The 23,573-nt window shown below is 45.1% G+C and overlaps 1 pseudogene; it reads left to right on the top strand.

Annotated features, from left to right (window-relative positions):
• Positions 1–21,073: 21,073 nt before the first annotated feature.
• LOC120836563 lies at positions 21,074–21,774 on the top strand (annotated as a pseudogene).
• The last annotated feature ends 1,799 nt before the right edge of the window (positions 21,775–23,573 follow it).

The following is a 23,573-nucleotide window of genomic DNA, read 5'->3' as shown; positions in this document are numbered from 1 at the left end:
AAAATTTAAACTTTTAAAGCATTGATTTTTTTTCCTACATTGTTGAAAGAGTTGGGTTTTGCGCCAGTTCAGATGTCGTTAAAATTTAAGAGAAAAAAAAGAAAAAAAGCCGAGAACAACTTTTTGTCGCGGATGGCGCTGTTTCTCTGGCGGTAACGAGGCTTCCGTGGCCTCGACCACGAAGCGTTATCACGTGCCTTGCTCAGCTTGGGTCCACCAGTGATGACGTTTTGGCGGAAAAAATGCAGAGGCCTTCTCTTCTGCGTGGTATTGCATTGGCCCGTCCCCAGCAGCGTGATTCATGCCCCGCGGCCGAACCTCGAGCTCGCCGGCGACGACAATGCCGCCCACGACGGGGCCGAGGCGGGGGGTGCGCTCGACAAAACACCCGATTGCATCCGTCGCCGCACATGCTCTATATTTCTTTTAACTGTACAATCTGGACCGCAGAGGACGCTATAGGCCTGTAGCCCTCAGGTTTTGAGCAGCGCCGTCCGTCGAGTGAAATGAGCGTCATCGTGCTCTTAAACGTCCACATAAATATGCGAAATAAAACCAGGAGACAGAAATTATTAGAGAGAATTGATAGGGCAGAGAAGGCGTGTGTTGTACTTTTGTTCCGTCAGTTTCAAGGATTTCGTCTTTCTTTCGAGGGCTCTGTTAGCTCGCGTGGACAGATGTTGAGAGACGCTCGTGTTGGCGACTCCAGCGAAATCGACGCCACGTAGCGGCCACGCCGAGAAGCTGCGAGAGAAGGTCGTTTCGCCGCTGTTTTCTGTTTTCGCTGCTTTGTACTCGCGAGGAAAATAGCTTCACGCGCTTGTTTATAAAGATGAACTAAATAATCGCGCTTCGGCGGTTCCGCTACAAAATTAGGAATGAATGACGTGAAAACATGGTAATGGTGTGCACTTTTCTCTGTGAGCAAGACTATGAGCATTGACATCCCGCAAAGCATGTTCCCTTGCTAAACAGGACGTGAGGCCCACCGACTGGAGTATATTTCTATAACAAAAATCGCCGTAAAAGTCTCAGTAGAAAAGAAGAAACGTGAATGAATGCAAAGAAATTGTAGGTTTTTTATACGCTAATCGAAAATAATGTAACATCTCTATGAATTCAAAACATTACCCAGTTTGAATGTCTTCACCCATATTATCACATCTGACTACGATGGATGATGGAAGCCCTTCATTACGTGTACCAGAAAATAGTTTACGCGAATCACCTACCACTCGCAAAATATTAGTCTTGCTAACAAATCAGGCAAAACGTCATTATTGCGCAAACAATATTCGGACTCTCCGCTTCATTAAACATCGGTTTAAATTTTAAAAAAACACGCATCCATATAACCATGCGTAATTTTGTCTATGTTGCCTATCAATAATATATTTGACATATAATAAGCCATGAATCAGGACGCCCGCGTACATGAACGAATCTATTCCCCGCCTTCGTCGTCATTTCTTCACGTAGTGTAGTAGAGTCATATTATGCCGTCACGCTCCTTAGACTTCTCGAGCTAACTGCTACAAATACGGTATCAGTTGTTGAGACAAAATACCGTTCCCTGTAGACTCGCAATACTGCGGATCCGGTGCAACCGAGTCACGGTGGCCTGATCGCAACCGCCCGCATCGCCTCGGTCTTCTATCTGAGAGGAAGACACTTCTTGGTGTAACCTCGTGTTTCGTGACACAGGTCCAAGTAGTTTGTACCCTAAAACCACTTGTACTTTGAAGGGTTCTAGTCCGATTCCCCACTGCCCTGTCTCCGGTGAACGTGAAAGAGCAATGCCTAGCACTAGGCCCAAAGGGCTTATTCACTCACATGCTGCTTGGGGGTTTCGGGATTGGGAAGAGGTCATTATTGAGGAAGCCTTGGTTAAAATGTGACGCCACTGCAGCCGCCGATCGTGCCAGCGGTGCTACTTCAGACCACAGCCTTGGGACGTCGTTGTCATGTGTCGCGTCCGCGATGAAGTCCGGACCATGTCCCCTCGCCGCCGCCCGACGTCTCGGCCGCAACCAACGCGCGCATCAGTCATCGACTCATCGCCCGAGATCCCGAATATTTTTTTCCCTATTGTTCCCGCTGCTGCCGCGCACGCCGTACCGACGTGAGCCTTTCCCCTCAACGCGGGCGATCTCCACCGGAGTTCGGCTCCGCCGCCCTGGAAGCCGACCACGCACTCCGGGAGAGGAGGGGGGTCCACCGTTCAGAGATGTCCACCGCCACTTACGCATTGTCCTCCAGATGCGTCTCGTGCGAGGCACCCGGGCACATAAGTTGCCGTCTTCGCCTCGGAGGCGACCGATAGGAAGTCTCTAAGCGTCGATGTCCGGTCGTCGACCACGTGCACTGTTAGCAAAAATAACACGCCCAGACGTGTAAACCGTTGTCTCATAGCGGACACGTCGAAACGTGTTCGTTTTACACGAGGCCATCTGTGTTTTCCGTCTACACATGAGGTGCTGTGTAAACTTAACACGCTACACCGTGTCTGCCTTCCGCAAAACCGTTTCGAGCGTGTTCCTTATGAAACATGGCGGCCAGCGGCCGAGAACAGGCGAGAGACGAGCCCAGCGAGCCGCGCGCCTTTCAGCCGAATTGAAAGCACACAGGGCGCGTTAGTTCTCGTTCGATGTCTTTTATACACAGTAAAGTCTCCAAGCGGCGGACGTAGCTACTTGCAAAGGTACGTACGTGCGTTCTCGGCGGTCGGCGGCGTCGATAGCTTCAACGAGCCGCTAGACAAAAAAAAAAAAAAAAAAAAGAATGCCGAACTTACATGGATAAATAACTTGAGCAAACTATTTAGAATCGGGCGGTAACTTGCGCCACCTATCGAGATTTCTAGCAGCCTGTTTTTTAAAAGAAAGACGAGTCTGTTAACACTGCGAACGACCACGACTACACAGCAACCCTACATACAACGCAGGCAACACAACACACAGCTACACAGCACCGACATGTACACAAACACAACAACCGACACTACGCCCGACACTTCCTACTCGATATCCATTTCTCCCCGCGGCGCATATAAGCTTGACATGTGCGGGTGAGCTCTTTGGTCGCTGACCATTACAGATTTATAGAATACACAAAACACGGCGCAATGGACAGCCGTGTGTTAGAACTTTTTGCATTTAAAAGTATGGAGGCAAAATCTATAATGTTAGTCCGTTGCAATAAATAACGATATGTTAACAATAAATCTTAAACCGGTCATGAAAAAGTTCAAATTTTTGTTATTTTCTTGCTTGATCAGTGTTATGAGCAGTCCGACTAGCATGAATCAGATAGAAAAACAAATTATTGGGATTTTGTCATTAAGTATACAATAATAAATGAAAATGATCCTTGCGCAAAGCATTTTTTATATATTTTTGTGAAGGACATCCGGACATCCGCCCAACACTTCACTTCCGCTAGTTGCAGCAGTTGCAGTACGGGAGCAGACGCCTTCACTTTTGGGGCGTTTTGATGCAGTTTGTTGTCGTATGTCGTGTCGGTGTCGAGAAGAGCGGTGGGGCTTGGGAGTTTGTGACCGGTGTTATTCGTGAACACTGGTGTGGGGCGCTGATGCGTCTTTTTTTTATACTGCCACCACCCCGAACTTTGAAGATACACGGGCCCGTAGCAGTGTATTATGCTGAATCGCGAGCTCCTTCTCTGTTGACGTCGCTTTCCTGGTACCACTCGTGGATACTGCAAGCGTTTAAACAGTGTGCACCGTCTCGCCTACATCCCCGGTGACGTACTCGACCTGTTGAAACTTATTGCTTCCGTCATTTTAGAGTACTCAAGGCAGTTATCTCGTTGGTCTGGTTTCGGTTATAAAAGCAAGGCAAAACGCTCGTAGTTCCCGCCCTTAGTACACGTTGGACATCTTCCACACTTTGACACCGGATAACTGAATGAACGAGGATTTACATTCACTTCCGAGGTTACTCTCGCCGCTTCCTCACCGTTGAGCAGCAGGATGAGCTGGCGACAAGCCGCGGATGAAAGGCTGGAGCATCAACAGCCCAAGCGCACTCGGTGCCGATGCGGGCGACGCGGGTTTCTGTCAACCGGGAGGCCAGCACAAACCGTGACCATTCCAGCTCTTCCTCATGACAGGGTGTTGCAGAGAGCAGGGTAAAATACAGCTACACGGATCACCGAAGCAAACGACTGCTATCTTAAATCTTGGCTTGTGATTGCGCCTTTGTAGTAGATCATCTTATTCGTTTTGCTGGAGAGATGCAAACGACGGGCATAACAAAATCGCTTGCATATTCCGCATATCTCACAAAAGCATTTACCCTGTCACCATGCGAAAAGCGCGAAACACGGAGTTCGCACCGTCCTAAGCTTCCCGTTTTTTACCTGCTTTAGAGCAGTTTGTACCTGCTAGTAGATACGCCTACTGAAACTGAAACAGGGCAGTGCCAGAGAGAAAGAGACAAAGTTGAGAAAGCTTGCTCGCTCTCCAATTTCTCAACTCTCAAGTGATTGTACCATAATAAATGCACCAACGCGTCTTCCAAAATAAAGAAAGAGCACTACGTTCACAACATAAAAAATGGTCTCAGTACATGCATCTGTGGGCAGGTAGGAAACCTTGCCCTAATTTATTCACGCCGCATGATTGGCGCAACAAACTCGTTGCAGGACCGAATCATCTACTCGAGCGGTGTGCGTCGCTATGCAAACGCAGTCCAACACGAAGCATAAAAAACGGCAGATTTAAGACAACAATCCGGAGTCCATTATTTAATTAAAACAACGTAATTTTGTTGAAAACGCCCGCTGCTTCTTACTCACGGTATGTGTCGGGATACTTCCACAGTTTGAAACGGAACGAAGGAAGATCTACTTTTAAAAACGCTCGCTGCGTCCTCCCGGACCAGCTGGACCGGATCAGCTGACGACGACGGGACTGTACCCGTTGAACCTCCACCACGCAACAAACAATTTGCGCTCCGCGTTAAAAGCGTGGTTCAAACAGACCCGGAATACAAAGCACCGCACCACACACGACGAATGTTTCAGCTCTTTTTCGCATCGCCGGGTTGCACCAAACAGAACGAGATCGCCGAAGTCAACGCCGCGCTGTCGTGAACCTTCGCTTGTGGTTGCGAACTCGTGGACCCTGTGACTCCCTTCGCTTTCAAAGCACACACGACGATTACGAATGCTACTTTCCGTCTTCCAAGAACATCACAGGGGCACTTCTCCGGTCACGTCTTCACTATGTACTCGCAAACTTCGAAGCTCTATGCGAAGCTTCTCACGGCCCGTCAAACCAAAACAGTAGCGGCGCCATGCGTACTTGCCAGATTTTCTCCGGTTAAACAAAAACCCAAAAGCAACGAAAGCCAACCGGCGCTTGCTTCCAGCGTACATCGGCGTTGCGCTTGCGCCGTGGCCAGATCGCTTGCAGTTGAAGGTTGAAGCAAAAACAAAACCAACTGCAATGTCACGTGTTCACATCAAGGACACGCTTTTTATATCCATTTTAACTGTTTGCAACGAATAATTAGACCCATAACTTTATTTGTGGTGTCTAAGAAACTGTTATCAGGACCCCTAAACTAAATACAAACATGGGCGACATGAGGGAAGCCGCATTGCCATCGACCAGAAGATGGCGGCGAGCCCGGTAAGCGTGGGTTTCGCCAACGTCCTGCGACATGGCGCAATTCATGGAGAATAGAAGGGTAGGAGAGGGCATGACGTCGGCCGCGTAGCCTCCACAAGCCATGCTCCCTTGACGCCTCGCCTCTTTCTCATTTCCCTCCTTACTCTCCTCACTCACCATGCCAACGTGACCACATCACGTGACCGTAGCTAGCCTTCGTCTTACTATGGGCCACTAGAATACACCACAGTCTAGCCTTCGATCTGATAAAACCTACCGGACGGAGCGCGCGCAAGCCTGCAAGGAGTCCTCCTACAATGAACCATCCATCTCACACGTGACATGTCACGCGCACCAATCGCCAGAGAGATCTGCGGTCACGCTGGGCACAGAATCGTTTAAACTTTTTATGACTAGGCTTCACCAATATTGCAACGTGCCCTCTCCTAGTACTTCTAACCTCCTTGGCGCAATTGCTTTTGGTGCATATCTGTCTCCGAGACATGTTTCTTTCCGCGGCATTTGTTTGGACGGTCCTTTCTAAGTGTGTCCCCAAGCATTCCGGTGCTTCGATAGCCGGCAATGCCGCGGTCGTCGCCGGGGGCGATGCGTGTTATCGAGGTCGGCTACACGATTATGCGTGTATGACCGAACCAAAACACGTTTTTTACAACCTCGCATGATTTCTGAACGAATTATCCGTTACTCATCGTGTAAATTTATGGTAATTTGTGTAAATAGCGTGTTTTTCACCCCAAATACGCGCCAAATACACGGGACTTGCTAACAGTGTGGGTGCCAACGAGACCCCAAAAATTGTACTCAAAATTTACTAACCCATCGAAGCCATTTATTGTTCTCTTCAAACGCCATGTTCAAAGCGTATTGCAGAAAGCAAACGCGAACCCTTATCAGCAGTCTCACAATCTTAGATAGGAAAATATTTAGTTGTTTTAAAATAGCTTGCCACCCTTCAACTGGGCTTGGGGATTTTTCACATCTTCCACCCTGCGAAATTGAGTACCCTCCAAAAAATAACCCCAAAAGTCTAGCTTTGAGCAAATGTCCGTGTCATGCTGACATAAGAAGAAAAAAAATCATCGTTGATAGAAATTATTTTTATGGTGCCATCGTGTCACTCTTGCACAAGAATGTTATTACCAGGGTGTAGAACCTATTATTGTTCCGGTTAGAACGGTCATGCCTGTCTCCTCGGGTATTCTGTGAGATAAATATCTTGACACTGGCCCTACGGTGTTTGCAGTAATGTACTCAGATATTGTGAATTTGCAGCATCTTTTGTTACATACTTTTCTTTTCCCCCTCGAAAGAGAGCCTTTAAGGAATAATAAGTTAAATAAAATGGAAGGCCACGCGTTGAATGAAGCAGGGTCTGAATATCGGAATTCTAATGACACTCGTCGCAAATATATTTTATTTCCTTTCATTTTGTTTATTTTCTGTCCAGGACCGAAGGAATTACAAAGAGGGTAGAGCTTTAACACAAAAATATACAAATGTATTAACAAACAAGGCAAAAAAAAATGGATGAGGAATAACAAAAAAAGTTATTGTAATTTGAAAATAAGCAGCCTCAGTTATTGAGACTATGGGTACGGGAAGGCGGTTCTGTTCTATTGAGGGTTGGGGAAGAAAAGAGCTCATTAAATGAGGGGGTATTACATAGGGCACATTTTCGAAAGGGGTCATTGAAATTGTACTCATGGCAAATATCCGAGATCATAGTGGTAACTGACTGGGATATGTGGAAAGGGACATTTTGGACCTGAGTTTTTGTAGTAACAACTCTGGACCAGTGGTGTTTAGAAACGAAAAGAGAGAGCCCTTTAAGATACAATATATCGTAATAGAAATTTCCCGCAAAAGAAAAATACAAATATATAGAGGCATGGTTCGATGAGTGAAGGAAATATCTAGAGGGACATCACAAATATATTTAAGAAAAGAAAAAAATGAAAGACGTTTACAATTCCCTGTAATGCCGAATTAAAGCGCAGCTCTTGAGGAGGAGGAGGGAAGGCTACGGAACAGGAGTAGGGGCATATCCTCCTCTCCGAACCCTCCCCTCCTGCTTCTCTGCCATGTAGCAGGAAATTTTCGTAAATTTCCCGCTCTTGAGGAGGAGGAGGGGAGGGTACGGAGAGGCGGGTATGCCCCTACTCCTCCTACCGGCCCTTTCCCGTCCTCCTCTGCTTTTCCCCCTCCTCCTCTTCTCTTGTGATACTTTGATTTATCGATGGTGCTAAACAATCTGAAAAAAAAAATTTATATATATATATATATGGGGTGTTTTTTATGCTTTAAAGATTTGTTTAAAAAAGCCGTGAAAGTTACACTTAGGCGGTTTGTGCAGGTGAGTTAAACAGCCAGGGGGACATAGTATAGGGGGCTAATCGTAACGATCAACCAAATAATTAATTAAAAATTGTTAATTAACTTTTTAATGAAAATAGACATGATTTCAATAAGAAACTTGCTGAGCGTCATGGAAAAGCACTAATTCAGTCATTTTCAGAAAGTCCTTGAGCGCATGAGAAGCGTAGTAGTTCACCAAAGTTATCACACGTGCAGCTGGCGCAAAGGTAAGAGTAGCGGAACGCGGATGATTTGATTATCATCCGCATTCTGCCACTGCTAGCTTTGCACCGGCTGCACGAGGGGTAACTTTGGTGAGCCCTCGAGTTTCCCACGAGCTACAAGTCGTTCTAAAAAAAGTTGATTTAGTGGATTTCGATGACGCTCAGTAACTTTCTAATTGGAACCATATGTCTATTTTCACTGGTTAAAAGCTAATTAACGAATTTTAAATAATTATCTCACTTATCGCAAAGATTAGCCACCCACATAATATCCCACTGGCCGTATAACTCACCTGTACAAGCCGCATAAAGGGGTACTCCACTGGTTTTTTCATTGCCTCCGATTTGCTTGAAATTTTGCTAAACTAACCAACAAACATCGTGAAAATAGTATCCCAAATATTAGGTCAAAATATTGTTTTTTTGCAAAGTTATTGAATTTACAGTTTTGGTCCTCACCGTGTTTTTCAAGCTCGAAGTCTCTACTGGCAACAATGAAAAAGGGACGTCAGTGGAAGTGCAGGGGTTCACTCTTTGGACTGTAGAATTTGTTCCCAACTGATTCGAAGCAGTTTCATGGTGTCAAATGAATGCTTGGGAAGCTCGCTGCAGTACCCGCGCTCCAGCACGGAACAAATAATCGGCATATTCTATTTTTTGGCTGCTTGCTCGACTGGCAAGCCTGCCTGCCACTGACGTCACGGCACTGAAAAGTGCGCGTATATTTGAATGTTGGTTTTTGCATCATTTTCATTTGCCGATTTCACAATACCTATTATGAATTTCGCGATTCTAAATAGCATATCGGAGAGAGTAAAGGCCGGGGAGTCAGAAAATATAGTTAGTTGAGGTAGCTCAAAAAATCGGTGGAGTACTTAAGTGTAACTTTCACGGCCTTTTTTAGACAAATCTGTAAAGCTAAAAAAAAAAAAAGACATTCTATAATTTTTTTCGAGCTACGGACCAAAAAGGCATCTTGCAGTTTAAGTGACGACAGGTGGGTTCTAACAAAAGTAGAAATCTGGGATTGCCACAAATCTCTTTCCGTCACTATCGTCCTAACGGGAACGTCCTTTTTGTGGGTTTTGGCCGCGAAGAATTTGAAAGACTCGGAAGTGAAGGCCGTTTTAGGACTCCCCGATATGTGGATGTTTATCTGGTTATTGTCCTCCAACCAAAAGAGTGCATTGATAACGATATAGCAGAATTGTTGGGTGTTTTGGCGGCCTGCTCTCATGATTTGAAGTTTACCCATGAGAGAACATCGGGGGGGGGGCATCTACAGTTTCTACCATCTTAAGCTCACGTTTCTTCAAGATCACACATGTTGGGCCTATGAGCCCCGCTCTAAGAAAAGGGTGCTACGGTACGACTCTACCCATTCTAAACTAATAAAGCAAGGTATCGCCGCGTCCTGCCTTGGAGCAGCGTTGAAGAAGTCATGTGAACATGAAATGGACAGGAGCTTCCTGTTGCAGGTTGATCGCCTATTAGCTGCCCGTTTCCCAGGAAAAGCACTCGCTGATGTAGCAGATGGATTGAAGAGAAAGTTTAGAGGCCTTTTACAAAAAGCTTATGAACGACCAAAAGGTAGACCAGCAATCATACCCTATACATTCATGCCGTCTCCCACAACCTGAAGAAAGTTGCGGGGCGCTTCAACGTTCCGGTTGTTCTCACAGCCCCTAGCAAACTTTCGTCTTTGTGCAAGCGAATTAAATACCCACAGAGGGACAGGGAAGAACGCACAAAAAACACAGAAATACGTATTTGGAATGTTCATCCTGTGTCGTTTACGACATCCATTATCATGTGGGCGTTCCTACGTAGGACAAACTGGCCGCTGCGTCAATGAACGTGCAAGGGAACATGCGTCAGCTGTCAAACAGACGCCGTCTGGGCATCTGGCAGTACATTGCGCTAGATGCCCGTGCACAAAATTGTTTACCAACACAGCCATCTTGTGACGACACAGCGATAAAACCACAAAGGAAGTTCACGAAGCATTCATTATCAAAACAAGGGGCGTTGATAAATGCGTCAGCAAGCCGTCTGTGGCATTGTTAGATAAGGAGATTCTATTTTTAGAGAGATAGTTGGGTGGCTGGAAATGAAGTGGTTTGTCATAGTATTTGTATTTTCCAATGAACCTTCAGTTGCAAGTGCACCACGTGTCGTCGTTACCTACTTCTTTTGTCCCCGTCTTTTGGCGCTTCCTTCCAGTCATGAACAACCAACTAGCCCAACTTAACATTCTGTTGCATTGGGTTGGAGTTCTTTTAGTTACTCAGTTACAGATAATTTGACCTGCCAACTGCTATCTATGTCTTTACTACACCGCATAGATCAAGACTAAATCACTCCAGAGTTAAACGGCCATACTTTGCCAAAAGTGAACTATTTGAAAAATCGTCTTCCCCTAATACTATTGAACAGTGGAACTCCTTGCCGTCATTGCTTGTTGAATGCCTAAATGTTGGCACATTTGAAAACATCCTGCTATCATACCCGATGTAGCCTTTTCCTGCTTGGGAAGGGGAGGGTTACATCAGGTGTGATACATCAGTATTTAGGACATTTGTTACATCAGTATTTGTAAATAGTAAATGAAAAATAAAAAAAAGAGAAGGGGACTGAACCAAGGAGCTTCTATCGGGCAGAAGGCAGAAAGGACCACCCTTAAAAGACAAGGGGATGGTAATGGCATATTTAAAAAGCTCAGGGTTCGTGATGGTGGAAATCGACCGGAGAAGCTAATTCCAGTCCTGGAGATGTACGGGGAACCAAAAATGAAAGATGGCTTCCCTCGATAGAGCTCGGAATGTTAAGTTCGATCCCAGTCTCAGAGTATATCAGTTCTGATGTGCTTGATCACTCGCAGAACTGACAATCGCGTATTCCGTTCTGCAAACACAATTTCGAAGCCTTCCAGAGACCAAGCCCCGATCCATCATTGCCTTACGCACCGGGTGAAGACGCCACAATGCGGACGAGGGGCTCCACGTCCAGCGATAGGCATCTTCCTGCTCCCAGTGAAAAATGAAAGCGGTCGCTACCGGGTCCCTTTCCGCGCCGGCCAGCGCTCAACCCTTTTATACGAGTATAGATGATGTTTCAAAACCGCCACCAGCGCAGCGGGACGCATACCTTATCGGTGACATGTAGCGGCCATTGTTGCCTGCTTGCCATCTGCCTCGGATGGAATAGTACGGGCTTCGGAGTGCGACGAAACATGACACGAACGCGTTTATGTACTCCAGCATGTTACGGAAATACTATATATGCAGGGCACTCACTGTGCGACCATCTATATTCACTGACAAAAAAGAAAACTGCGGGGCCTCTCTTTCCCCCGGTTTTCAGCACGCTCGCCTTACCTTCCGCCGTGCTTTGCCTGCGCGTGGACGCTCGAAGCTCACGTGACGTGACATCAAAGTCAGGAAGCAGGCACTAGGGCGGCACAGCTTATCTGTGTCGTTTTCATCCTGTCAGCGACTATAAGGCACCATTGTTTACAGCAGCTTACAGCGTGCGTGATCAGAATTCACCTCCCGAAACAATCTTGATGCTGTGTAACGCACGGAGTGCTAACACAATAGCCATGCACCAAAATTTACTCGATCTTACTCCAGGGTAAGCGTTGTGTACCCTTGGCGTTTTAAAACCTACCCGCGTCCACCGTTTTTCAATCTGTGCTGTCACGTGATACGATCCGCTGGAGTAAAGGCCGGTTCACACATGCAGCGAAGCGCTAATGTAGCGCTTCTCACGTGTCGTCCGCTACTTATTGTCCGCCATGAACGACAGTATTGACGGTGCGATACAAAGCTGGTGAACGCTCCCGTCAGCACGCGCTTAGCGCGAGGTCAGCGCTACGCTTGTAGCGCTCCGCTACAGGTGCGAACAGGCCTTAACTCGGATCCATTTGGGCAAGATTTGGAACACAGCCTATGTCAAGCCTCCGCTAAGCAGCAGGCAGCCTCACCTTAATACAGTACCCCATTCCTTTATAAGCAAGTGTGTTTCGCCATAGCGGTTGCCACTGGGCATGAGCAGAAACTCTTTTTTTTTTTTTCCATGCCTGCGGATGCGCTGTTTTACAACAAGTGTCAAAGGCTTAACGTGACGTCAGAGAAATGAGACGGTGCATAAAGGTGATTTAAACGAAAAACGCTGTTCCGGCGATTTTTTCTTCTTTAGTTGCACAAGGTAATAAATACATTTTGATAAACACCAGTGCTTTACTATTTCCGACATGCTAATAGTACCCCTAAATTCCGAGCTGTTATTGAGAGCACGGCCAATATGAAGTCGATGCCAAAACTAATATCCAAATCACCCCCCCCCCCCCTTTTCCCGCTTTCTAGTGGCGCGACGTCACTGGCAGTCAGGCCTGCGAATCGAGCAGACACTTGAAAAACCATATGTGCGGCACATTTGTTTCGTGCTATAATACGAGTACTAAACTGAGTTTCCACAACGTTCCATCTACAGCATCAAATGCCTCGTGGCAAGTAAAAAAAAACTAATTGGGGTGTGTGTGTTTATACAGCCTGAACTTAGTCTGCCTGAACGGGTGACTTGACTCTCAGCTGTAGATGAGACATTTAGCCAGTGCAGTACGACCGCTAGCCTGGGGTCTTTAACGTGCACCACGCAGCAGTGATACACGACCGCACGCCGAAACGATGCTCATCCAGATCGAAACGGGCAGGGGCCCTGGGGATACAACCCAGGATCCCTGGGTTCTGCAGCGCGAGCTTTCGCTCCACGTGCTCTGAGCTGGTGTGCACGAGCCCACTCGGTCACCGATCTCTCTTCGTGGTAAGTCAAAAACAAGTCTTACTGCACCGAACAGTAAACCCATGCCTGCCGGTGCGCATATATACTTTCTTAGAGTGACCAGTACAGATTTTTGTTTAAATGAACACGGCCTAGGGCCTATGTTCGACAAATGTTTCGTTTCTCCTAAAAAGAAACAGAAGTGACGGAAGTTACGATATCGCGTCTGATTGGTTAGACGCTAGAGGCCCAAATGACGAAAGTTCCATCTTTCGTCATTTCAGCTTTGAGCCAATCAGACGCGATAGTGTCACTTCCGTCACTTCCGTTTCTTTTTAGGAGAAACGATACATTTGTCGAACATAGCCCCCAGGAGAACAATTGCAAATATAATAGCTTGTCGAAAACACTATACTCTGTCATAACAGTTGAGTTCCTTTATCAGTGAAACCTAATACAATGTTGGGCCTATTAAAAAAAAAATCGGTGACCTTAAAAAATGGGGAGCGACCTTTGTCTTTATAATGCTATAATTTATGGAGTGCAGTGCTTAAAGAGCGATCGTTTAACTTTGTCTAAAGTAGTGTTTCGGAGAGTGAATTATATTTTATCAATTTCACCGCTACATATAGCGCGGAAACTGAATTAGTGTTTATGTCACGCAACATCATTCTACCCTCTAAATTGAGCGGGTAAATGCACGGCCGGCCTGAAGGATGTACGGACAAAATTTTGAGATTGAGGGATTTGCTAACAAGCATGTTTTAGAATGACGGGGTTCAGCTTTAAAGATGCCAGTCGAGAGGCGCACCGCGAGCTCTTTCGGCGTCGTCCCCAACAGACCGACCAACAAACAGTGCTCCTTGCAGACACTTCAATTGCACCTCGGAACCAGCCTTCTTTGTTTTATGACTTCGACCGCAAGAACGTTTGTCGGCAGTTTGTGCTGCTTGTAGAACACAGAAAAAAAGAGCAGAAATTAGATGACGATGTGCCACGTAGCCAAATAGTAGTTGTAAAATATAGATGCAAAATTAGCCTATTAGCACATGGAATAATAATTAAATTAGTAAATATACTAATACTAATTTTTTAACTGTTTTTTCGATAAAAACGAAACCTAACTACGTCCTGAAAAAGTGCGTCTCAAAGATTAACTATATTTGCTCCTAATCGTTTTCTGCTGAGGAATGTCATTTCTTTATTGAACTGTGTTGCTTTTCACATGTTCTACTGCCCACGGTGAGGGGATAAACACTTATTTTATTTGTTTTATTTATTTGAAATGCTATCGGCTCGACAGAGGACCAAGATATCGGTGGTCATTACACAAAACAAGGAAGCACGCGCAAAACGTATACAGCAATCCATGTGCATTTCAACTTAAAAAAGAAAATTACCAGCAGTTAACAATTTTGTGTAAAAACCATCAAAATGTTCGACACAATGGAAGCAAAGACTTTCCGACTTAATGCAAGCACAACGTGGGCTGAAAGTTTGTTCCATTCTAAAGCTGTATGCAAGTGAAACACCGCGCTGCTTTTTGTTCAATTTTACCATTTCATTGACACATAAAATAAAAATTTCAGACACTTAAATTGTACCTAGTAGCTGAAAAATTAACATGAGCAGAAAGATGAATATAATTCTTTCTGGCCTGTCCAAACTTCTGCAATGAGCACATGGCATTTGGAAGTATAAAAAAAAACACTAACCAATTGCTTCAGTTAAATAGCTCAGTTACTAATGTATGAAGCTACTTAGACTCTAATTATTTATTTTTCCCCCCACAACATGACTTTCGTAAATCATTTTCTTGTGAGACTCAAATACTGACCTTCCCTAATAATCTGCTCTCCATACTTGACCGTGGACCCCAGATTGACCGCTCATTCACACTGGAAGCGGATCCGCGTTCGCAAAGCGGTTGCGACCGCAGTTGTATAAGGATCCAGTGCAACTAAACGCGCACTCGATGACATCAAGTGCGCGTGCAATTGTACTGGATCTTTATACAACCGCGTTCGCAACCGCTTTGCGAACGCGGATCCGCTTCCAGTGTCAATGAGCGGGGACAACGTATTTCAGATTTTTTCAAAGCCTTCAACAAAGTTCCTCATAAAGGTTGTCATGTTAAACTCAGTTAACTAAACCTCCATCCTAATGTGCTGTATTGGATTACCTGTTTTTTTAACTAATCACTCTCAGTTCGTTAATGTCACCAACGTAAATTATTGTTTACGAACAGTTACATCTGGTGTTCCGCAAAGGTCTGTTCTGGAGCCCTTGGTTTTTTGGGTTTTCTTTTCATTGAAGTTAAAGATTTACCACTCTGTGTATCTTCATCTATCAGCCTCTTCAGTGATGATTGTGTAGTTTATCGTGAAGTCACTAATAATACTGACATCACACTCCTTCAAAATGACTCACAAGCCGTAGCATAATGGTGTGTCTTGAGGAAAATGTTGCCGATGACGTCATCAGTGACGTCACGCATCCCATAATGCACCGCGCGGTTACGCCGACTGCGACGGCGACGGCGACGCTGACGCCGACGCCGACGCCAACGGCGACGCCGACGCCGCTCAAGCCAGAAACGGGCGCCTAAGAGCTGCGCTCTAAATTTTCCCCACAAAGTTAGCGGGGAAATTGTCCCGCTAAATTTAACGGGGAATTTTTTCCCGCTAAGTTTAGCGAGAAATTGTTTCCGCTAAATTTAGCGGGGAAATCTTTCCCCTAAATTTGGCGGGAATTTTTTCCGCTACATTTAGAGGGGAATTTTTCCCGCTAAATTTAGCGGGGAAATCTTTCCGTTAAATTTAGCGGGGAAATGTACAAGTTTTATCTGCGAAGAAAACCGATTGCGTCATAGAGCCGCGGAAAACATGTTTCGCTACTGCCGAGAGCGCGCTCTCGTGAAGTGGGAGGAGGGGCAGGTCCTCCCCTCAGTACCCTTCCCCTCTTCCTCCTCAAGAGCTCCGCTCTAATTGAGCGTTACAGGAGATTGTAGACGTCTTTCATTTTTTGTTTTGTTTTTTCCGAAGACGGAAATATTTAGGTATAATAAATAGGCACATTTTTTTTATTCTAACAAAAATAAAGCTATGAAACTTTCTTGTCGAATCTCTAAAAGAACCTTCCGGCCTCTAGGGCAATAAAATAAATTTAAAAAAAAATAAATGTTACGTATGTGCATCGCTTGGGCCGTGCGAATCCAAGATATTCTGTTCCCCTGACTATATTTTCATATTTATCATTCCATCAAGCTTCAAAAATGATACCAACTATTCCCCATATTGCAATGATTAAAGCAATAATGAATAACGTAAAGGTACGTACCCCATTGATCCGTGGGAAAATCTTAATCAATGCTCCAATCCTACATTCTTAATAATTGCCGTGCGTCTTCTTCCCGCACCACATATGTTAAGTCGATCACTGCACTTACTAAGAGGGCTCGGCAAATGAACCATTGCGAATGTTTTCTTTTCTTTTCTGGTCTAAAATTGTTTTTGTCTGGAAGAGACACTCGTCAAACTAAAACGAAAGCGGGTGTGTGAAAAAATAATTACCAAAACGAATGTGTGGAGGTAATTAAAACCGGGCAAAATATCATAGACCTATTGCTATGTTACCCAACCATCAAGGAGAAGGCAGGGATTGGTGTTCCACGCGCCGCACGGGGTGGCGTCTGCAGTAGTAACTTTTCTTAAGCAAATACCTAAAACAAATGGTATCTTGCACGCGCGTTCGTCGACGCTTTATTTTGGTTATTTACTTCCAATCTTTTAGACGGGGAAGGCGTCCGCGTGTGGCGCCTGGAACACCAATACCTGCATTCTCCTTGATGCTTGGGTAATATAGCGATAGGTCTAGTGAATCTAAAGCAACGAACACAGAAGGAAGCCTGAATACCGTTGAGGAAATGATGATAAGTATACCGATAGCTTACAGCTCGAGCTTCTGTGAAAGAAACGGTAGACTATGGTAGGGTGCTGGTCTGGGCCAGTTGGTTACAGTTAAAGGAGCGGGGCAGCGATATTCCATTGGAATGTTTTTCACTTGACACGACCTTACTGACACTAGTGGGACTCAAGGATACTCGCACGCAACGCCACCGGCCAAGAAACTCCTTTGTTGCGGTGTAATTTCAAGGACAAAAGCGGTCATTTTCATTCAATCTCTCCTTTGCAAAATGTGATGACGTAACATGGGGATCGCAGTACACCCCAATGCCGATATTTGAATGCGGTTCGTGGATTAAACCCAAGCATTGAATGGGCACTCGATCTGGGCTCGTGATAATTACTAGCTCGAGAAGCATTCGGGTAGTGGCCCGTGTCCAATCGCTGCAACGACGACAATAGCCGAGCCATAACAATGTCTGGAACTCAGCGCGTGTCCTGTGCTTTGCCAACCCCGGCGCATGGCTATGATCAACATTGGCGGCATATAATCGGCTCCAGATCACGTGGCCGCTTGTTCTGGCTGCGAGGTGAGGGGGTGAACACTGCTCGTTTTCTTTGATTTTTTTCTGGAACTTCTATTGCGTGGGGTTAAAAACGAACGCGTGGGGTTACAATACGACAGGACAACGCCGTTGTCCTGTCGTATTCTTTACCCGTTCGTCGTCCCTGTTTTTCTGAGACTGTTTTTCATCACGGTAGACTAACTTTCAATCGAAAACGCCAGTTTATGTGCACATTTAGACAAATTTTAGGACAAGTCTCGAAGAGTCGATTCACTCGTCTACGGCATTCCCGACACCCCATCCGACACGTGGGCTATACGGAAGCAAAACGCGCGACGTGCTTTCGAACCAAATGACCATTACCTTATCCCCTGAGGGTACCATTTGTGCACATTAAACCTTTTCAACGCGAGCAAGTGACAGCCTGTTTGAGTGGAGTTTTTTTTTTTTTTTTTTCTTTAAATATTATTTTTTTTCTGAGTAAACGTGGAAGCGACCATTTCCGTGGTAGATAATTTTTCTCCTGCCATGCATCATTCTATAGGAAAAAAGTTGACAAAGTTTGCTAAAGCTTGTAACCATAAGTTTAATTCACGTTAGAAAATTGTGGTTCTCCTTTGGGCCACTGCCTTTGGGAGTACCACGTTTGCGGCGAGACGCTCTACCGCGAAGTGGGTTCGTACTCGCGTGGCATGCTGCTCGTTGAGCGCAAACAGACACCAGTCACGTTGGTAACGGTGATAAACAGTTTATTTACAATGAAACAAATAACAACAAAACAGCGGCTATAAGCTGGTGAACGCCGTCGGCGTGGAGATCGCCCACGGCCGAACGGTCGTTCACAAAGGTACAAACGCTCACCGGTGCACCGGACGGGTCTCCGTTGTCGCCGCCGCCGAATCCCAGGAAGAACAGCGCGGAGAACTGCTGTCCGCTGGTTTTAAGATAACGGCGGGGGCGAAGTGGCCAATCAAGGAGCGACACGTCGATCTCCTTTGTGCGGGGGTTCGTTACGGAAATCTCCCCAAAGGGGGAGAGGAGGAAGCCACTGGATGGATGGATGGATGAATACGGCTGAGCCCTTTGGATCGGGCGGTAGCTTACGCCACCTAGCCATTTTGTTTTACCATTTAAGCTTAGAATATTTAAATGTGAAATCTATATTCACTCCGCAGTGCAAAGAAAGTGAGGCTATGAAACCCCCTTGCCATCAGTGATTAAGAAAATACCTAGTTTTCTCTCGATTTCTGCCACCATTCACTTAATCTTTGCTTGGTAATCTCTACAGTCTTGAAATCCACTCTCCCTTCGCTGTCTCTAAAACCCAATGACTTTATTAAATCTATGTTGTCTTCGGTAGGCATAGGGTGAAGCCCTTTACAGTAGAGTATCAAGTGCTCAGCCGTCTCGTCCTCCTCTCCACAAGCAGTGCACACTGTATCAATTTCCTGGTACTTCACTCTGTATGTTCTGGTTCGCAGAACACCCGTTCTTGCCTCAAACAGCAATGAGCTTCCCCTAGAATTGTCATAAATGCTTTCTTTGGCAATAACTCTTTTGTTTAATCTATAGCTTTCCAGAGCAGTCTTTGTCTGCATTCCCTCTAGCCACCGATCTCTTTCTGCGGCCTTAACTTTCTTCTTAACTGAGACTTGCTCTTCCGTATCTTCGCTATAGCCCAAAAACCTTCCTCTTAATTTCCTAGTGCGCTGTCTCCACTTTGTGTCTACACTCCTCATGTATAAATAGCTGAAATTCCTCATGTATAAATAGCGTAGCGAGAGGTGGCGCTGCTTACCACTCACAGTGGTAAGCAGCGCCACCTCTCGCTACGCCAGCGCGGCCGCCACGGCGCGCCAAAACGCTGACGCGACAGAATGTTGAGGGATCACAATCCCCACAAAATATATATATTGGTGAAAAGTGTTTTGTCTGTTTCGGAACCATTAATGATGTTTGATAACTTAACACTAGTGTCGCGCCCATCATAGGTATCAGACGCACTGATACTGGTCACGCGGCAGCTCTACCGGCGTCATCAGATTAGCACAACCAGACATTACAGAACCCAAGATCTTTCGTTACAAAAACTTCCAGTCATAATTATCAATGCCTGAAATGTACTTCAGAATTGCAATGGCTTATCTTATGTTATTCATTCTTCTATCGCGGACGATGTAGTTCTTACGGAAACTTGGTTATGTAGCTTTATACATTACCATACATATTTGAACGCGAGAAATGTTCTGCTTTTTTATCTTTTGAATATATTATCTAGTAGTGGTGCAAAACTATCGATGGTACTATCGATACAATAGATATTGGAAAACAAATCTAAACCACTGATAATGAACAACTATTGGTATTACTATCGATGGTCGAATACCTTGAAACTATAAATAGTCAACTATCGACTGTACACAATCGGCTGCATACAATCGATAGTTGACAATTGTTTAACAATCGATAATCAATACTATTAACTATTGAGAAGCTATCGATAGCCAAGTGTCATAAAGCTATCGATAGTAACTTTAGGTGACAAAGAGCGTCAAGAGTCATCTCAGGAAATGTCCTGAAGCTAGGAGAAGAACGGAACTGCAAATAAGAACTTCCGCACAGGTGTGAGGAAGAATATAACAATATTAGAGAACTTTTGAAAAACAGTATATATTTTCAGTATAAACTATTGACTATAAGCTGTCCAAACGTTGTTTATCGTACACTATACAAAAATATGAGTAAAATAAAATATCCACAGTAAAATATCTATCTTTTTATAGGTTGTCGAAGTTTTTCTGCTGCTTTTCTTTTTGTTTTCCCGCAAGTTTGTATTATGTTTCGTTGTTTTTTTTTTCTTTTTTTATAGACAGAGTTTAATCAGGAAAATTAAAAACCCTTGTTTGCCCCTGATAATAAACTATGCAACGTAGAAATTCTAAACTCTGCTTGAATATGATGCTAGCAATGATGATCGAATGTAAACGTATTGTGGCATTACATTACTTGGATGAAAAGTGAGGCATTTGTATAGACCAAACTGGTTGGGAGAAAATCAACAATATTCCCTTATATTAAAAACAGCTAAAAAACAGTGAGGGAGAAAAGAGAACAAAAAGTGGTGTATTCCCTTCTGTTCCTCACTGCCTGGGCGCTGTTCTTAATAGGATGTCATCGTACCGACTAGCTAAATAAACTCTCCTCTTTACAACAAATATTTTCTTTCTAGTTCGAAAGCCTTCTTACTAAAATAATTTCTCATTGCAAAAAAAAAATATATATATATATATATAGTTGTTTGTATGATTGAAACGTTCTATATTACAGCTTATTGTTGATTCAGTTGAAGTTTTGTTCCCAGAAATTATTGTATTTAAAGGCATAATGAATCGAATTTTGAATTTCGGAAGATAATGCCACAGAATCGTTGAACGAGTCGCTAGGAACTCCTAAAACCTCACTCGTATATCGATATCTCAAACGGATGGCCCATCCATTGTTATAAACGGATGGGCCATCTGGATTGATTTTATGGAAGTACTCGGCGGGCACAGCGGCTTCGTCAACATGACAGTCGATAACCTATTTGTGTTCATTCTGCAGGTGGGCAAACGTTATTGTTGTTCATACCGCAGTATTAACGTGTGTCTGATAATGCTGCCGTGCCCACGATACCTCTGCTGTATTCTCGGGGATGTTTCACTTTCGCTGAAAAGCTTGCTCTTGTTGTGCGGAGACATTGAATCAAATCCAAGACCGGTCGAATTGAAATAAATAATGGACAAACTTACCGTAATCGCAAAAGGCGTGCAAGAGATTACAAATAGCCAAAAAGAACCTTTAAGAAGGCTAGATGCTATAGGAAATAAACTTAAGGAAATCGATATTTTTAAAGCCGCATCACTAAAACAAGAAAGAAAGACTGAAAGACTTGAAAGGATCGTCCGTACCCTTGTAGATAAGATGGACGACTTGGAAAACCGCAATCGGAGAAACAACTTATTAATATTTGGACTAGAAGAAACAGAATATGAGAACAGTAACAGCTTAGAAGCACGATTGTCTAAAGCCATATTTGAAGATATTCTTCACGCTTCTACGTCTGGAATTGAAAGGATCCACAGACTGGGGTGAAACACCCGGAAAAGCCCGACCGGTTATCCTAAAACGTCTGGACTTTAGAGACAAATTAACGATACTAAGAAACTCCTCCAAACTGCGTGGCACTAATATTTCAATCAACGAGGATTTTTGGGAAGCGAGTCCAGCTAATCAGAAATAAGCTTTTGGATTGGCACTAAGGACAACAAAAGAGTAAGGGACAAAGTAGCGCTCGGCTATGACAAGATGCCAATTAACAACATGTTGTACGCCTGGGTCGAAACGATAGACGATAAATTCCCGGTTCGCGATACAGTCCCGGCAAGCGAAAGCGTCCTACCAGGCCCAGCATGTCAGCGCAAAAATAATGAGCGTCGCCAAACAGAAATAAGAATCTTCAATGTAAATGCTAGCAGTGCTGTCAATAAACTAATAGAACTTGAAGCATGTTTACTGAGTACCGATCCCGATGTCGTCAATATCTCCGAAACGTGGCTCTCTCGGAGTGTACTTAATAGCGAGGTCCTCCTGCCCAACTACACAAGAATACGCAAAGATCGAGTTGGCCGTGGCGGCGGGGTGGCCATAGCTATCAGAGAGGGCTTTCCATATACCGAAATTCCCTAGGGTGCCTCAATGTCCTTCTGTTTAGGGTGATGCCATCGTTTGTAGTACCCGATGCCGACAGCACGCGCACACAGGCAAAATACAAAGAAATCGCAGGAAACAAAATGTCGCCGTAGCACAGTCAGCGCCACGAGCACGTGCAGGGACACGCTCTTTCACGCGCTTCAGAACAAAAAATAAAAGAAAGCGTTCGAAACAAAATGGCCAGATGTCATCACCCCAAGAAAAGCGCACATGAAGGCACCCTAAAATGCCCGATGTTCGTGGAATTGAATCTATTTGGTGCAAAGTTTCTTTCACGAGTATTCATGTTTTCTTGGTGACGTATATAGGCCTCTATGCGCACCGCCTAGTTTCTTCGACACTCTTCACAGCTATGTTGATGGAAATGTAAACCGTAAGGTCGAGTCACCATGGCCGGTGGTTTCAACGTCTGAAAATTGACTGGGAACGTCATGGGTGCAAAAAACCTGAAACGCAAACGTTCTGCTCGAAATGTTTTTATATATATATATATATATATTGTAACGGACAAGGAAAAGGAAGAAAAGGAGAAGAAGAAGACGAGGTCGGGTGGAGAACGGGGGACTGAATTCTGGGTTGCCCGTTTAGCCCATGAACTGAGACGCCCGCAACATTTGGTGGCAGCCCAATCGGAGGCAAGTGGCGTCATCTCAACTTCCGCGGCGATGCAAATATGCAAATCACGGAGCGGTTAGCTAATCTGCTCGCCGAAAGGAGTGCTACGGGCATTGTGAACCCGCTTGGAACCCTCGACGATTGCCTCGCAACCCGTCTGTCTCTGCTGGAATCTGCGGTCGAACGTCAGGTTGCCGATGTCGGGCAACGCCTCAATGACGGCCTTTCGTCCGTGGAATCTCGAATTCGACTGCCTGTGCACCACGGACCGCCACTCAAGCTGCCGACATTCGATGGGCAGTCGTCATGGCAAGCCTTCATCATCCAATTCGAAACTGTTGCAGACTTTTACGGGTTCGACTCAACGTCCAGAGCTCGTGCAATGGTGGCCCAATTAAGGGGGAACGCTGCTGAATGTTTGGAGAGCATGTCTGCCACAAGTCGTTCCTCATATCAACTACTCATAGAAGCTCTAAAGTCCCGCTTTGGTGATGAACATCTCCAGCAATTTCACCTGACTGCTTTAAAGCACCACCGCCAAGGCACGGACACACTCCGAGCTAGCTGACGTAATCCAGAGGATGGCTAGAAGAGCGCTCTTCGGATGTACGGAAGTCGACGTGGAGCAGATAGCAACCACTGCTTTCATCGACGCAATCGAAGACACCGACATCCAGCTTCTTGTGCGACTCGCCCACCCAACCACGACTCGTGCAGC

The sequence above is a fragment of the Ixodes scapularis genome, unplaced genomic scaffold (assembly GCF_016920785.2).
Source record: "Ixodes scapularis isolate PalLabHiFi unplaced genomic scaffold, ASM1692078v2 PGA_scaffold11__112_contigs__length_91849675, whole genome shotgun sequence".
Classification (NCBI taxonomy): Eukaryota; Metazoa; Arthropoda; class Arachnida; order Ixodida; family Ixodidae; genus Ixodes; species Ixodes scapularis.
This window is presented reverse-complemented; position numbering and strand designations above follow the sequence as displayed.